Source organism: Hylaeus anthracinus, unplaced genomic scaffold (genome assembly GCF_026225885.1).
Source record: "Hylaeus anthracinus isolate JK02 unplaced genomic scaffold, UHH_iyHylAnth1.0_haploid 2, whole genome shotgun sequence".
Lineage (NCBI taxonomy): Eukaryota > Metazoa > Arthropoda > Insecta > Hymenoptera > Colletidae > Hylaeus > Hylaeus anthracinus.
Window position 1 is genome coordinate 6,842,457 of NW_026534838.1, and position 15,684 is coordinate 6,858,140.

The 15,684-nt window shown below is 44.6% G+C and overlaps 1 protein-coding gene across 4 annotated transcripts in view; it reads left to right on the forward strand.

The window, feature by feature from the left end:
* The window catches only part of LOC128892926 (uncharacterized), a 211,412-nt gene that overhangs the window by 61,346 nt on the left and 134,382 nt on the right, over positions 1–15,684 (forward strand). For all 4 annotated transcript variants that reach the window (XM_054153580.1, XM_054153579.1, XM_054153582.1 and 1 more), the window contains one exon: positions 12,616–12,705. The gene's annotated coding sequence lies outside the window, so the exon portion shown is untranslated. The remainder of the gene's footprint in view (positions 1–12,615; positions 12,706–15,684) is intronic.

Sequence of the window (15,684 nt, forward strand, 5' to 3'; positions counted from 1 at the left end):
TCAGACCTGAGATTAGGTGGAACCCAGTTCCAATGAAATTCAGTTATGAAGCAGTCTAAAGAATTCCGAGACCCGACGCCTAAACTCAAGATGGTTTCAGTCGCGAGACAGCGAAGTTGTCGAAAAACAAATGTTCGTTTCGCGGCGGTGACGATCGATCACCCAAGCTCACAAAGGAACGTGTAAACGAAAGAGCGGGGACAGAGCTAAAGTAAAAGCTCGGCTCCGTGGCAGGCCGTCCCATTCACAAAACCCAAGCTTTGGAGTAGATCCGCGTCGACGGGGAAACGAAGATCAACCTCTCACCTGCGAAACGACAAAGAAGCCGCACGAACGCTCAACTGGAGTGGCCTTTCACGCGAGCAGGAAAATGGCGAACGCGACTCTGTCTAACCTGCAACAGAGACAGCCACCGGCTGATAGAACTGTCGTCGAAAGGGTTGACCTAAATGCACAATGGTAGAGAAGAAGTTACGTGTCGGATGCATCGATACACCGATATATTGGTCCTCGCCCGACGTTCGAGAGGGATGAAGAGGACGGTAGCGAGATCTAGGGCTCTTACGTCGCCAGTATCGTTCCCGGTGGCTGTGATAGGCTCACAAAAAGCTATTGTTACGTCGACTTTAAGTTTTCACGCCGACGTCCCCTCAGCGGTGTGCGCCACGCTCTTTTTTCGAGCTGCGACGTGACGTGAATGCAGCCCTTTGTGCCGAAGTTTGACGGATCAATCCATAGCCACGGTCGTCGACGTTTAGCCGTGGTTCCGGCTACGACCACCTACACCCCCTCTATCCTGCGATAAGGAGAACAAATTGCTGTCGATTCGGTTGCCCTGATGATAAAGTCTCGAGGAGCTCCGATATTTTTAAGTCTTCTCAAGTCTTTTTTTAGTTGGCAGTGCTATAATCAAGGGCAAAAATTTATCTTTGAATATCTTCGTTGTATCCTCCTTTCACTTTTCATACAGAATCGTAATCTGCCATGCTGCGTACTACGATTTCCGACGCACCTTGACTATTTAATTGCTATCTACAGTTGACGCAATAACTGGTAGCATAACTGACATCGCTGCGCCGAGAATGGCACGGTCGTCGAGTATTCAAATGCAACGAAGATAACGTGTAAATATGGGACAAGACAATTTAAATAGATGATAGCGAACAGCCAGGCATGCGAAGCAATTATTTACGAAATTACTTCCTTTTCCGACTGTTCATTGCTAACTTTGGTACAATGCACCCCCAGCAGAGTTGAATTTAGTTGAATCATTGAATGGGGGATTCAACGGCTTCCTCATTTTGAGCGTGAACGGGTCACTGACTGAGCTAATTTCAACGCATACATTGTTTCAAGTAGAGTATTTCCCGCTTTCGAGTAACAATTTTAATTCCAATTCAAGCAGCGGAATCAACGACTGCCTATCGCGCCCTATATGAACATACGGTGATAACTGGGCGCGGTTTTAACATATTTTTGCGGAAAGTAGTATATCTCAATGTTTTTTGAAACGAGGATAATTCTTCTTTAGAAATGGAATATTTGGCCGCAGAGATTTCGTTTGAACTTTGAAAGATTTCTGTTTCGTAACAAATGCAGCATTTATTTTATGTTGGAATATTTAACTTCTTCGGGGAGGATTTTTCTTCGCGCTTTTCTTCATCATTTTTATTATTTACAGAAATTAGAATGATAAAAAACTGAACGTCTACATATGTAGCCAAGGACGTGAAGAAATTAAACAATAGCGCTGTCACCTTTTTTTTAAACCTGAGTGTGTTACAACTTCCTCTACATAGTCGAGGACATGGCAATCTATTTTAATACAAGTCTCAATCACAAGTCAAATCCTTAGTTTTGTAGTTGACGTCGAGTTTCCTGATTTACAATGCATTTGTCTTCGCTGATTTATTATTGTTCAGCATGCAGTTTTCCGTTCGAAGTTCCACCCATTTTTCTGACGTTCGTGGAAACAGGGAACGATGTTCAATTTCGTTATAAAATAAATAAGAATTTACTTTACGTAGAAACGATTGAAATGTTTTTTGAAATGATTTAAGCTTCGAAAGAACCAGGAGATTCTTCGGAAATGTTTCGTCGCGTTAAAATGCAAATTGAGATTGACGAATTGAAATTGAGACGAGACGTGCGGCGAAACGCGTCCGTGCACCGTAGTTGATTTACCGGATTAAAAATTACATCCTGAACGCGAGTCACGTCAACAGTCCGTCATAAATTATTGGCTTATCGTCGAGCGGATCGCGAGCGGATTAATTAATTAGTTACTGGGCACACGATACTCGAATAATCAGGTTCGCATTAAGGTTCATAATATTTGACAAAATACTTGAATATTTGTTATATATCCGACCACTCGATATCGATAATACCAGACACGAAACAATTACAAATTCATCGAGCTAATTAGAAGTAAATCAAAGCTCTTCTGGTATTCTTCTTTCGTTATTATCGCAAGAGAGATTCCCGTTAATACATACAAAACGTGCGTATCATAGATGGCGTATCGCAAATTAAAAATACATTCTCACCGTGTTTTCTACAGAGCGATTAAACGTTTCATCGAAAATGAAAATTTCAGTTTCATCTCGTTTTTTAACGAAACTAATGAAAATCAAACATTATCCCGTGAATATAAAGATTCGCACTGCTCTCCCCGCGAATGTCTGACGGAATTGGCCGTGTTATCAGAGGCCTATGTGGGAAGCAAAAGATTAGAGGCGAGAAGTTTGTATAAGCAGAGTCGGACAGTTGCAGCCGGGAGACACCGCAGTGGCATGGCACGAATCCGGCAAAGAGTGAACGTCGAGGTCGGATAATAATAATTTGAGGGGAACACGTGTCTGACGGAGCACGATCTCCTTTTATCTCCGACGGCCTTTATCGAGATTCACCCCCGATAGTGACAACGCTCGTTGCCCTCTCATCTCTCGGTGCAAACGCCTAGGATCGATTATATCACGCACGTTATATCGTGTATATAAAACCGCAAGGAACACGAGGGCTCCCTCGCCACAGAGACTTCGTGACGAGGAGCTATTCCTGGAGTATTTTAGGGTTACAAGTTCCGCCATAGATTGCGCGGATAGGCCCCCGCGGGCTTATTTATGGATCGAATTCGCGAGATTTCCGGGAAAGCTCGTTTTCCTTACCCTCGGCACTCGTGCAGGCCCTGCGCTAGCCGGTTCATCGGTTTTGATACAGCTCCTTTCACCCCAAACATTGGCGATAATAGGGCCTATCGAATCCATTCTTCGACTGGGTCGAAATTGACAATTTTCATCGTATCGGTAGTACGTACTATCCAAAAGTAAGCGGTTTAATCGCTTAAAAAGTCCACTTGCTCTTCAATGCGCTTGAAATTTTCTTGACACTACGTTGTGTACGTACACACAGAGTATAGTATTTGATCCTTAGCTCGTAGCTTAATAGTCCCCTTTGGCCAACAGTCTACAGACGAATCGATAATCAATCTCCAACTAATAGAATAAGGAGATTAATACCGTACTGCACGTAATGGGATTACGTCGAAAGTGTTCCGTTGGAACACGGCAGCAACAAAACGGAGTATTAACAATAATAATACAATGCCACTAAAAAAAAAATGTCACTCAAAGTGCAACTCGTTGAAAGAATTCAAGCGATCTCGGTACACAGAATGCCATACCGAGAGCAATCGTGGCCACCGGTGATAGATTTTCGCTACGAATCGTGTTTGGAGTAAACGTAGCAATTCTGAACAAAACCCCTTCGAAATTGTGAGATCCTATCTCTGGGATTGTCTAAAGAAACGCTTCTTAAACTGCAACTCGTTAGAATTCAAACGTTCGTCGTACGTAGAGTGCAAAATGAAGGAGATAGAGAGGATTCGTGGCTGGTGGTAGATTTTCGCTAACAATAAGTGTCGCCAGAAACGGCGGGAGGGGAGGCCTCGGTGGCGACAACCCCTCGGCTACAAAGGCTCTCTACCCCCGGGTTCCTCGCGTTCTCTATCTCGTTCTAGCTCTTTCTGGAAAAGCGCGAGGAGGATGGGAGGAGGTAGTAAATGACGACGGCATCGATTTGCCATTTGTCTCGGTCTCGTCGGGCAACATTATTTCCTGGCGAGCCCTCTGTCTTACGTCGAGGCCATTTGCCCGGAATTTGGTGCACGTTGGGACGCGTGCTGGTATGCAACTGCTGGACGTTTCCACGGCACAAACCGGTGACCGGTGCAGTCTGTATAAGTGAGGCTCGAGGAAACGTCCGCATTCCTGACACCTGACGGCGCGTTCAATGGACGTCGTTGTGTGCCACCTTGCTTGCTCGCACCCTACAACCATCCCCTGTTGCGATACGTTGCACCTAGGGAGGGCACCACTCTTCCCGCGTCCCGTTGGCATGAATGGACACGCGTCGATTCTCGTTGGCTGACTCGATTTCAGATTGCTCTTTTTCCGTCTGATCTGATTTCAGTGACTACGAAGCAATAGCAAGCCTAAGAATCGTTAACCTTCGAGTTAGCCATGACTCTGCAACTTTGTTTAGAGAAATATCGCAGACACTTTCGGTTTCGTTTCGAAGTTTGTGCCGCACGCGAGGTTCCAGCGGAAAGGAGGAAAAACGGGGCTGAAACAGGTAGGACCTGGAGAGGGCGAGGTTAACACGCGTCGTGAACTGGAAAACCCCTGAGCGAGGCCCTTGTTATCATAGTCGTTACCGTGATAATATCGCTGTTATACGTACAGTTACACAGCGCAACGATATTTGCCAAGTAAGCTGCGTGCAACATAGTCCCTGGTTACGTGGTTACACAATGGCGACCTGGCCGTAAACCCACTAACGAGAACGCACCCCGACACCGGGCTGAAGTTTACATTGCCGCTGCGCCCTTGGACCGTGCCAGCCGGGAATAATGAGGGATAACTGTTATTTGATTCGGTTGCGTTACTCGATTCGCGGAAAATGCCGGATTTGCGAATTCCAGCAAAGTTTTGCCACGAATTTCCGACGTAATGAAACGCGGAATGCGAGGCGCGCCAGTCGGATCGCTGGAACGGCTTTGAGAAACGATTTGGAGGATTGTTTCGCGCGGACTTAACCCTTTTTCTCTCGGAACGCTCGCGATCGTTCGTCGAACCGGCTACTCCAGACGCAGCCGCATTGTCCAAAGTGATAATCCTGGCCAAACAAATAAATCAATAAATTGTAAAAATATCGAAAAATTCCTCACGGTCAATGTCGTGAATTACCATATATTGTAACAGTTTAGTTTACTTTCATATAAGTTTCAATTTTTGTTCTCTATCTATGAAAGTTTGAATTCGCATAAACATCTACAGTGTAGCATATTATGCTCCCAGAACGCGTCTCGTATACTCGGTGTTTATATTTAAGTTTCGTACCTTTCGTATCTAATATCGTCGGCAATGAATATCAATTTCAGAGATCCGTGTTCGCGAATAATAATTACAGTTTTGATACTTCAACGCATGATCTGAATTCCACGACAAAGTCCTGCGAGGATGCGTGAGCCGATAGAGATTCCGTGGTAATCTGAGAACTTCGTGGCTGGTCACATTTTCCCGATAACGTAAACAGAAGGAAAATTCCAGTTTGCGGCTTATCGTGGCTCCGCCGCGGATGATCAATATAAACAACTTGTAATGGCATCGCGTTCGCGCGAAAAGTCACTTTTACTTTTTGCGGATAAAATCGTTGATCACTCGGCAATTATTGGCAACTATTCTCTCCTCGCGACACGCGCGTAACTCAGCCCGGAGCCAGAGTTATCGATCCCTGGCTCAAGCACGTAAAGTCTAGTAAAAACTCCAAGTTTCAAACTATATTCAGCAAACGTGCCATAAAGGGATCACATTCAATCAATATCTATGAAGCTGTACAAACATAGCGTTTGTATTTACCGAAGACGGATGCCCCGAACATCAGACGGGAATCCCAAAGGATCCACCAGTTGAGTAGCGGCATAATAACACGTGAATGATCGGTCTTTGATATACAATCCATGACCTCTAGATATTTGTTAATTGATTTACAATGAATTACGGCGCCTATAACCCTCTATTAAAGGGTAGTTAGTACCGTCAAAGAAACCAGGCATTCTTCTCGAACAGGCTGGAATATCCCGAATGAAAATAAAACGCCATTAAAAGTGGTCCATCACCGTTCCCTGGAGCGTAATCCCGTGTTTGTCGGGAGGGGAGTCCGTGGAAAGAAAAATCGCTCGAAGAGACGATCCGCAATGGGGTACGCGAAAATATCAGCAGCGGGATAAACCGGCGCTAGCCGCATTCACGGTGCGTTTTGAGGGTTGTCTGTACAATTGCGGTTAATTACTAGCATATTCATGCACGGGGTACACGCTCCTTAGTCGACGGGGAACGGCGTGCACGAGGTGCCTACTAATCCGACACGCAGATGCGACCGTAATTCGTTAGTTGCTCGGGACACGTCCATTGAATTAGCACCCAGGCTTAATTAAATCGTCCAGATAAACAACTTCCCTTCACGGTGGACAGGCGACCGTGTACGCGACCCGTCTTTATCTCCTCGTCGCAGCGATATTCAACCGACTTTTTCCGTCGCTCTCGCTGCGGGCTGAATGGAAGCTGGTCGGTTCTTTCAGGGGTTTCCGCCGTTTCGATGGGACAAAGCTGAAGAGCGAAAGAGCGACGGAGATGAGCGTCGCGATAAAGCGCTCGACATAGTTTCTATGACTTGGTGAATAGTGCACCCTGTTTGATTTCGTTTACCTTTGCATTGAAACCCTGCTTTACGAGAAATCAAGGTCACTCTGCCGACAAAGATCTAGATCAACGACATGGCGCTTGCTTCTAAAAGTTAAAAGTCGTTGGCGCGTCGCTGCCTTTCTCCCCTGATTGATGAACATCCTAGTCAGCCAGGGCTGAATTTTTAGAGCGTGCCATGCAGCTGGCCAAACAGAGAAGACAGGACTACGAAGAAATGAAGACGTTAATTTGCCAATCACCACTTATATTAAGCTATTCTATACACGCACAAGAACCGTCTGGACAGAACTAGTCGAAAGCTATACACAACAAGCGATCAATCCTTTTCTCGGGACGCTGAGGCGAATGGCGTAACTCAAACTATAACTTCGTAACGCCATACCTATTCGAGATAATAATTGCTAACCTAAAATCCAAAGCAAAGATACCGCTCCACGATTACGAAACCTACGTAAAGAGCCATCTTTTCGTACGATTTTTACATTTATTATTTTCATATAAAAATTTTTATTCGTCATCGCAACGACTCTGACGGGGCTAACAGTGGCTCTGACATTTTTTGCCATCCCGTGAAAATGTTATGACTGACAGTCGATATATCCGGACCCTCTTGCAGCGGAAACAGCAACGACGCTTGACCATGAAATATAGCAGCCATACAGAGTAGACGCAGCGACGGCTCCCTTTCAGTGGCTATAAATCTCGATCCATGGGGCTGATGCTGGCGCGAGTGCTCTCCAAGTGAATCCTCCTCGTGGTAAAAGCATCATCTTCGGTGTAACTCGATATACCGGCGACAGGTTCGACGAGGGCCGTAGTCGTAAAGAACAATGTCGAGCGTCAATTAATGAGCGCGATATAATCAGACACCTTGTCCTGGGTGGTCGATGGTCGATGGGAAAATGGCTGGCGTGAATTCGAGTACCAAGCTACCAAGACGCTTTCACTGGCCACGATAAAAGACCTCTGCGCAGTTGTATTGGGACAAACATAGTGTGAACAGGGCTGAACTTTACTTCGGGGCACTAAAAATTATTAACTTTTTTTTAGGAGTGTTAGGAATCGAACGGTTTAAAAGTTATGCGTATGTAAAGTTGAGTATTTTTGACATATTTGACTAGTTCATGTCATTCTTCCGATCATTTGTTTTAAACAGACGTGCACCAGTAACGTTAGATTCTTTTCAATGAAAGACAGTAGGAACGGCGTTTCTTCTTTAACGGTTACGGAAATACCTGATCCATCGAAAAAAGCTGCTCGAGGCTGAGATAAAATCGATACTCGTGAAAAATATTTGTGTTTATCGGTTTCTTTGACGCCGGTATCGAGCTGCAGAATTTTTGTTATTTGCAAAATAACGCTGGGCATCGTTCAACCCACGCCGGAATATTCGAGCAGGTATGTTACAGGCTGGGTCTGTTCAATTGGCTCTATTCGTGTTGCGAGTTTCGAGAAACGATCGACGTTTTACCGACACCTGTCAGACAGAAAATAACTCTTGTCATCGTTGCGATCGACGGGGCTCGCGGGTTAACTGGGAAATTCTTGTATTGCACGGTAGCCAGCGTCAAAGCTCTGGTAATTATTTGAATGACAATCGTGCTGTGAACGCTTTTTTGATCGCAGCTTTTCCGATACCTCCGAAATATAGCTATAAAGTCGCCAGAATAACGATACACACACCTAAATACGAGCTGAGTAATTTTAGCTTTGCACCAAAAATATCTCGGTTGCTTTTGATGATACGCAGCAATCGCGAGACGAAAATGTTTTGTTCGATCGCGAAGCGACAACCGCTTCTCCCATGCGAAACCCTTTAAAACGCGTAAATCAAGGTCGTAAAGGCGTCCACGCAGAAATTCTGTATCTGGCCGTTATTCAATTATCTGTTTTCCCTTTTAGACACCTACGCTCGACTCGTTCGCAGCTTAACGGCTTACAATGCTAACTCCATCCTCCTTTCCCATTGCTTGCTCGTCGTCGACGGTGGAACCATAAAACCAGTCATATCGGGCGTCGTAAAAGCCATGGGCGAGCATCGAGCTCCGACTCTGGAAGGGCAATTACAGCTGCCGCGAAAATGAAAGTAAAGGGGAGAAGAGGACAATTGATAGAATGATAAAAATATTCTTGCGCTATTTTCCATTTATCCTTCCGTTCTTGGATAACAAGAGCGTTGATAAGAGTGGAAAGCTCGATGCTCTAGTTTGGAATAGAAGATAGTTTGGAAAAGTGGAATAGAATATCGACAGTATAGGTTTCTCTACTTTCTGTATTACAACTTGTACAAAAAAGATGTAAATCCTTTCTTTTATTACACAGTATCCATGGTATCTCAAGCTATTCCACAAAGACTGCACTAGACAACCAAACACAAAGAGAAACTTCCTCAGTCCTGAAAACTCTTGAAATGCACACCGTAACCGAAGGAACTTCCGTACCTCAGAGCAAATTCATTCAAGGCGAATATTAAAAATAAACTCTCGGCGATGTTATTCTTTGCAATTTTCTTTTTATGGATTCGCTATTGTTGCCAAGCTGAAAATTACCCTTCAACGAACTGAACGTTCCCTTCTAGTAACATAAAGGATTCTGCATACTCACAAAATCGTCAATGAACTGTAAACGGGATGCTCGCTAAAATCGTGGCGCCATGTCACGGTTAGTTTCTCAGACAGTAAGATCACGCTTGCCTAAACCAGACGGTCGTTTCGCACATGCGTTCATCGTCACACATACGAGACAACTTAACACACCAACGGGCATGTCAGTCAATGGATACGAAGGGTGTCCGGCTCCTGTTCACCGTTCCGGATTCGATAAATCGGCCCTTCTGTTATGCTTATATCGCGATTTTCTGACATACGCCTGCGTATAAGCCCCATTGAAGCGACCCCATCCCAACCGAAGCTATCCCCTCGATGGGGGATGTCGGATGAATTTTTAGGAACAGGAGTGGATCCCTCCTTCCTCTTTGGAATGTATTTTTATGGTTGTCGAGGGGTGATCGAATTGGGATTCAAGGGAGACCTGATTTTTTGCGATTAGACTCAGAGATGGTACATCGTGACCATTGGTTGGTTAACATTAAACCTACCACGGCAAATGACAGTTTTCAAATTTTTGTATACTGTTCTTATATACTATATATCAATTGTATACAATTGTTTCATACAATTGTTACAAAGTAACGTCGGCCCACCTTCCAGATGCACGTTCAGAGTTCCTCCCCAAACTCGGAGAGTTTTAACAGAAGAAAAAAATGAGATCCGCGAAATGGAGAAATTCACGCCGCGCGTGCACACGTACGTCTAGGAATGTTAATCACCGTCTCTAATCGGCCAGTGCTCGCTTCATCAATCTCCTCGCACCGCGTCAAAGAGACTGGAAGTTGTGTAGTTAATGAGACCGAAGCGTAACGCTCGCGGGCCTGCGAGGAGTGCTCACCATTCGCAGCGGGGCCTTCAAAGCGCAGTCTTGTTAATTATTCGACGTTTGCTTTAGTTTAGACCGCGTAATCCGCGCATTATTCATCAGCCACACGAACGCGGCGCGGTTATCAATAACATATGACGGCGGACTCGACGGACGATTTGAAATTACGCGTTTAACGAGGCGTAAATATTGCGCACACGCACGCGTGTACGTGTGTAGTAACACCGTGTTCGGTAATCTGCCACCGCGGATTTACGCTGAGCGGCCAGCTCGTCCCATTGTGATCGATTGTATTATATCGAATAAACCTGGATGTTCCTCGGTGTCGCGTGGTTTACATTACGTTCAACGAATTCAGATCTCTTCACGAGGAATGTTATTCTCCGTGTAATCGCTGTTATCGACACACCCCGATGATGTTTGACTACACGGTCCTCTGAAAAAAAAACTGCGCGTTCCACCATCAGATGATATCCGCGTTAGCTTTAGGGCCCCGATGAACGAGGACTAGCAATTTTAGTTCTTTTTTCAAAATTCTGGCAGCCTAGAACGTTCCTTCCCTCCACGGTTATTGGCTTAATTCTTCTTTTGCTACACCGTAACATTTTCATGCGAGCGAAATTGGCACGCCTTGTTCGCGAATTCAATGCACTTTGTGGATCGCTCAAGTTCACCCTGAGCTAGCGACGTATCGGGCGGTTTAACCAATTTTGCGAGCGAGACGTTGCCGTTGGCATTCGATTAACGAACCTCTATTGAACGCGAAGACATTGATAATCAAAGGATCAGCTTCAACCCTTCTATATACTCGGCGCATTCAAATTATTACCCTCGTCCTGTGCTGCTGTGCATTTTTCACGAGTCCAGAGCTGAATGACAGAGAATAATTTCTTCATCTCGTAATGTAACGTTTATTCTTATCGCTAAGGATCTAGTTATAATTTCTCACCACGATGAGGTTGCTGCGTTTAATCGATTCCGAGATATGATAATCAATTCGCGAAGATTCGCGTATTCCGATGGCATTCGCCGGGGTATCCTTCTTCGGGTGAAATAGAATTCTGTTACAACTTTTGACAGACACGTTCTACTGGGCGATTTTATTAGTTGCAATTAAAATGGCCGCCGGTCGCGGAACGTGGTAGCGCGTTTTGATGAGCGAACCTGCGGAATCGATTAATGATGCTCGGCCAGAGTTGGACAGTAATTGCTTTGTGATTACTTTGTAATTACTTTTGTTACCACTGCTCACAATTGTCAGATCGATCAATAACGATAAACTACTTTTGCGATTTGCAATCGCACATTGGTAATTTTGTAATTTTTCAAAGGTAATCGTGCCTAATTAATCCTGAACGCCGTGAATTAATACGTTCGTCACCTACAGGGTTTTAATCCCGTGAAACGTGCGGATAATTCTACGAGTTTGAACACGCTATCCTCTAGTTATTATAAACAGTACCGTCCCGCGAGTACATTAACACGGATCACTTTCCTAGAAAATTGTCTGTAAATATCCGTTAAGTGTACCCTCACTCGATGAAGCCGCCTCCAGCGTTTGCCAGTCCAGGCCACTCCTCTCGAGGCAAACAAATTTAGCTGCTCAAGGCCGCATACCCTCCGTATTGCTTGTGACGTGTCTCTTTCCGCTCGATGTCTCGACATACGCTTCGATTATTATTAACGTTGCTATAGCTCGTATTGGGTTACATCGGTAACCGATCGAAGAATCTTCTGCCACTGTAAATTTAAGTTTATCCGGAGCTTTTTTTAATTTTAACCGAGGGTGACCGACTTTGGTTACTTTCCTCTACCACTACTTCTTTTTCGTTATTCCCTTATGACGTTCCTTAAAAAAGTTAATACCTCATCGGTCCCTTGGCGCATTTGAGATAAAAGCGAAGTGAAATGGGGCGAAGGATGCGCAGAGTTTTTTTGCTAGGAAACTAGGTGAGTCACTGTTTATCACCAGTTTCTGTTTTTATTATCGCGAAAGCGAATCTTCTGTCGCTTAAGTACGCTCTCGGTTGGAGATTTCTAAGAAGCCTTGGGCCAATATTGGGGTTTCGCAGAGAGGCTGGAATAAAATCAACATTGTACGGGAATTGCCTTGACGTGGAATTTCTTAAAATCTCGAGGTTCTTCTGGAATTAGTGTTTTTATGAAAATTACTCGCGTAAGAAGTTGGAACAGTGCCTCGCGAGGTATCCTCGGAATTAGAAAGGCGAGATTTTCGAAACTGGGTTTTCTGCCTCTGTACTTCTTAATAAATTCTAAATTATTATTAAATCTAGGTTATCTCCATCGTACAAATAAAACTAACGTCTACGCTTTCATTGGCGATTCAATTTTACGACGTCACTTGAATTTATTACGAAAATTTAACGAATCTTTCGCTTCATTTTCATTTCAGAAAAGATCAATGAGCGCCATCCACCCCCAAACACGACCTCGAAGTAGAGATATTTGTATCTGGTCTGTGGATTAACTACTCGGCAAAAACGTGAGTATCATGAACATCATTTTCAGATAATACTCATCTATCCACCCTCAGGAGCTGTAGTTATGTTTGATCGTAGCTACGGTACGGGATTAGCGATCTCGAGGTACCCGAGTTGTAGGGGAGCAGTGTGCTCTAAAGAAAATTAACGAATATTGTAAAAAAAGATTATATAGAGTCAGTCCCAAAAGTATTGGTACCCTTTATATTTATAAATTAGATAAATTTCTTCGATAGATATAGAGGGTACAAATACTTCTGGGATTGACTGTAACACACTTGACTGTAAAACGGATACAGAAGGTGTAATAGTCACGTAGTCTCCGCGCCGTTATAAATAAACGAAAGGCTCATCCGTCCGTAAAGGGTTAAATCGTCGACGACTAAGGGCGACAACCCCGTTAGGTGTTCAAAAACGTTTTCGTAGGAGAACCGGCGGCAGGGAAAATTTGGCGAGCGGGCACTGGAAGATATGAATTTTCATCGGAAAGTCGGACGATAAATTTTCGCCGCTCGCGACGCTCGCCCATTATGTAGATAATCGCGCGACGGAATTTACGTTCCGTGATGCCGACTTTGTAGACACAGCAGAGAAAACGAAATCGCGGCGTGGAATACATTTGCGACACCAGCGAACCGTTCCCGTTTTTAAACTTGTAATGTTCCCCCCCGTTCGTGCGAGCGCTTGCGCGTGTTCGGCGTGCGCGCGCGACCGACCACGTATGCACACCGGAAGCCCGAAGGAAATGTCTGCCAGACGCCGGCAAACGTGATATCCGAAGTCACTCACGAATTCATAGGATCCCTTTCTTCTTTGTTTTCCTCCGTGTGCCCGTGTAACACGCACACGAGCACGCCTACCGATTCGGTAATGTTCCCGAGGATTTCCCGGCAATCTCGACCCGCTTTCCTCCAAATCTCCCAGCAATGAGCCGCGTGATGCTTCTCTTCTTTTTATCCCTCTTCGTCTTCGTCTTTCGCGACGGTCGCGAGCTGAATTTTGGATACCAACGGTCCACGTTCTCCGGACGTCGACGCCGTTAGCTCGTCGTTCCGGTGAAATAAAATTACGTTAGCCACGGTTTAAAATGAGCTCGCAGCGGCTGGAATTTTTAGAGGTCAGAGTGTCAGCGTTGAAACGAGTTTGGAAAGTGTCGATTCCAGCTAACGTTGAGTTACGTTCTGTGACGCCTTCAAGTCTCAAGTTTCCAGCAACGAATGTACTCAGCACGATGGAAAAGTTGGAATACGGAACTATTCAGGAGATCACCCTGTTGGCATAAAATTTAGTTCCGCCCTTGGTCGGAGGTGGACGTCCTCGACATTTCATCGGGGCTCCGCCCTCGATCGGACCAGAAAGATTCCGGGTTGACCGAAACTTGCGTACACACAAGGTATTCCGCATAAATTCTCGGTAACAGCCGCGTCTCCATCCGGGGCGCAGGAGGGGTTGCACGGAAACGAAGAAATTGGGAAGAAGAGAAGCGAGTTCGTCTGGTCCCGCTGCACGTACTGAGGATTTAGGTCAACAATGTGGAGCCTCGTAGGAATAGCTCCGGCGAATAGACTGCCGTAACCGATTGAAAGTATTCTACTCGATTTGGCTGCGATTGCGCGGAATCTCCTCAACGGGGTAATGCGTCTACCTTCTTTACCGCTGGTTACATGTAACAGGATGATCCTCCTTGCCTGGAGGACCTGGATCCCAAGTATCTCGGGTAATTCCACTCGTCGAACGTTGACCAGAGACTTTATGTTCTTTACTACATTGATCGCAAACCTGATGAAACGCGATAGGGTTTAGGTGGAGAAATTTCTAACATACAATCAGTCTCGCAAGTATTCGTACCCTCTATCGAAGAAAGTTCAAATTAAATGATAGGTTTGATGTTTCCAAATCAATGTTTCATTGTGAATATATACATGAATAAACTTTGGACATGTACAGTAGCGGACAAAAATTTAAGACGATGATTTGTAAACCGGATTACAAACATCTTATACGCATATTGTTCTTCCTCTTTGCCTCCTTGTTTGCCTCTTTGGAATAACATAGCTTTATGTTTGGCCTTCGTAACTTCAGATCGTCAGTTGTTAAATGCAAACAATGTTGCAGTCACAACAGTCAGTTACCGCTTAGCACTTGTAAACAGTGGACGTTAGTTTAAGACTAAAACGATTTGTGTAAAACGCGAGTAGGCGTATAGTTTTTGAACATTTTGATTCTGGAATGTCAAAATCATTGTTTAGTGTGCCTTTTATATCTTGAAATTCATTTAGGTAGGAACAGACTATGGGTAAATCAAAGAATTCACTTGAAAACGAAAGGGAACAAATTGTAAGGCTGCGAAAGCAAAGTAAAACCTTCACCGTAATAGCCGAAATAGTGAACAGGTCAGAAACGGCTTGTAAGCAAGCTTGGTATACATTTTTAAAGACAGGCATGTATTGCGATCAACCGAAAAGCGGAAGACCACGGGACACAACCCCGAAAATGGATCGCCGGATTCATCGATTGAGCGAAAAGGATCGTTTTCGTAGTGCAAATAATATTGCTGCAGAGATAAACTATAAAAACGATACATAAATTAGTGTTAGAACTGTTAGGAGAAGATTAGAAGACTTTAACTTAAGAGGGCGAAAACCCCAAAAGAAACCACTGCTGAGTTCGAGGAATCAAAAAAGACAACTTGCATTTGCTAAAGCTCATAAGCATTGGACAAGTGAAGATTGGCAAAAAGTATTATTTTCAGATGAATCGAAATTCAATCGCGTCTGTTCTGACGGGATACGGTACGTTAGACGTCGAATTGGCGAAAGTTTGAAAACACGGTGCGTTTTAAAAACTCTTAAACATGGTGGTGGAAACGTTGTGGAGTGGGTGTGTTTTTCTCGAAGCGGCCCTGATCCGATATGTCGTATCAATGGAATTATGGACCGTTTTCGGTACATGGACATACTCAAGAACACAATGTTGCCTTT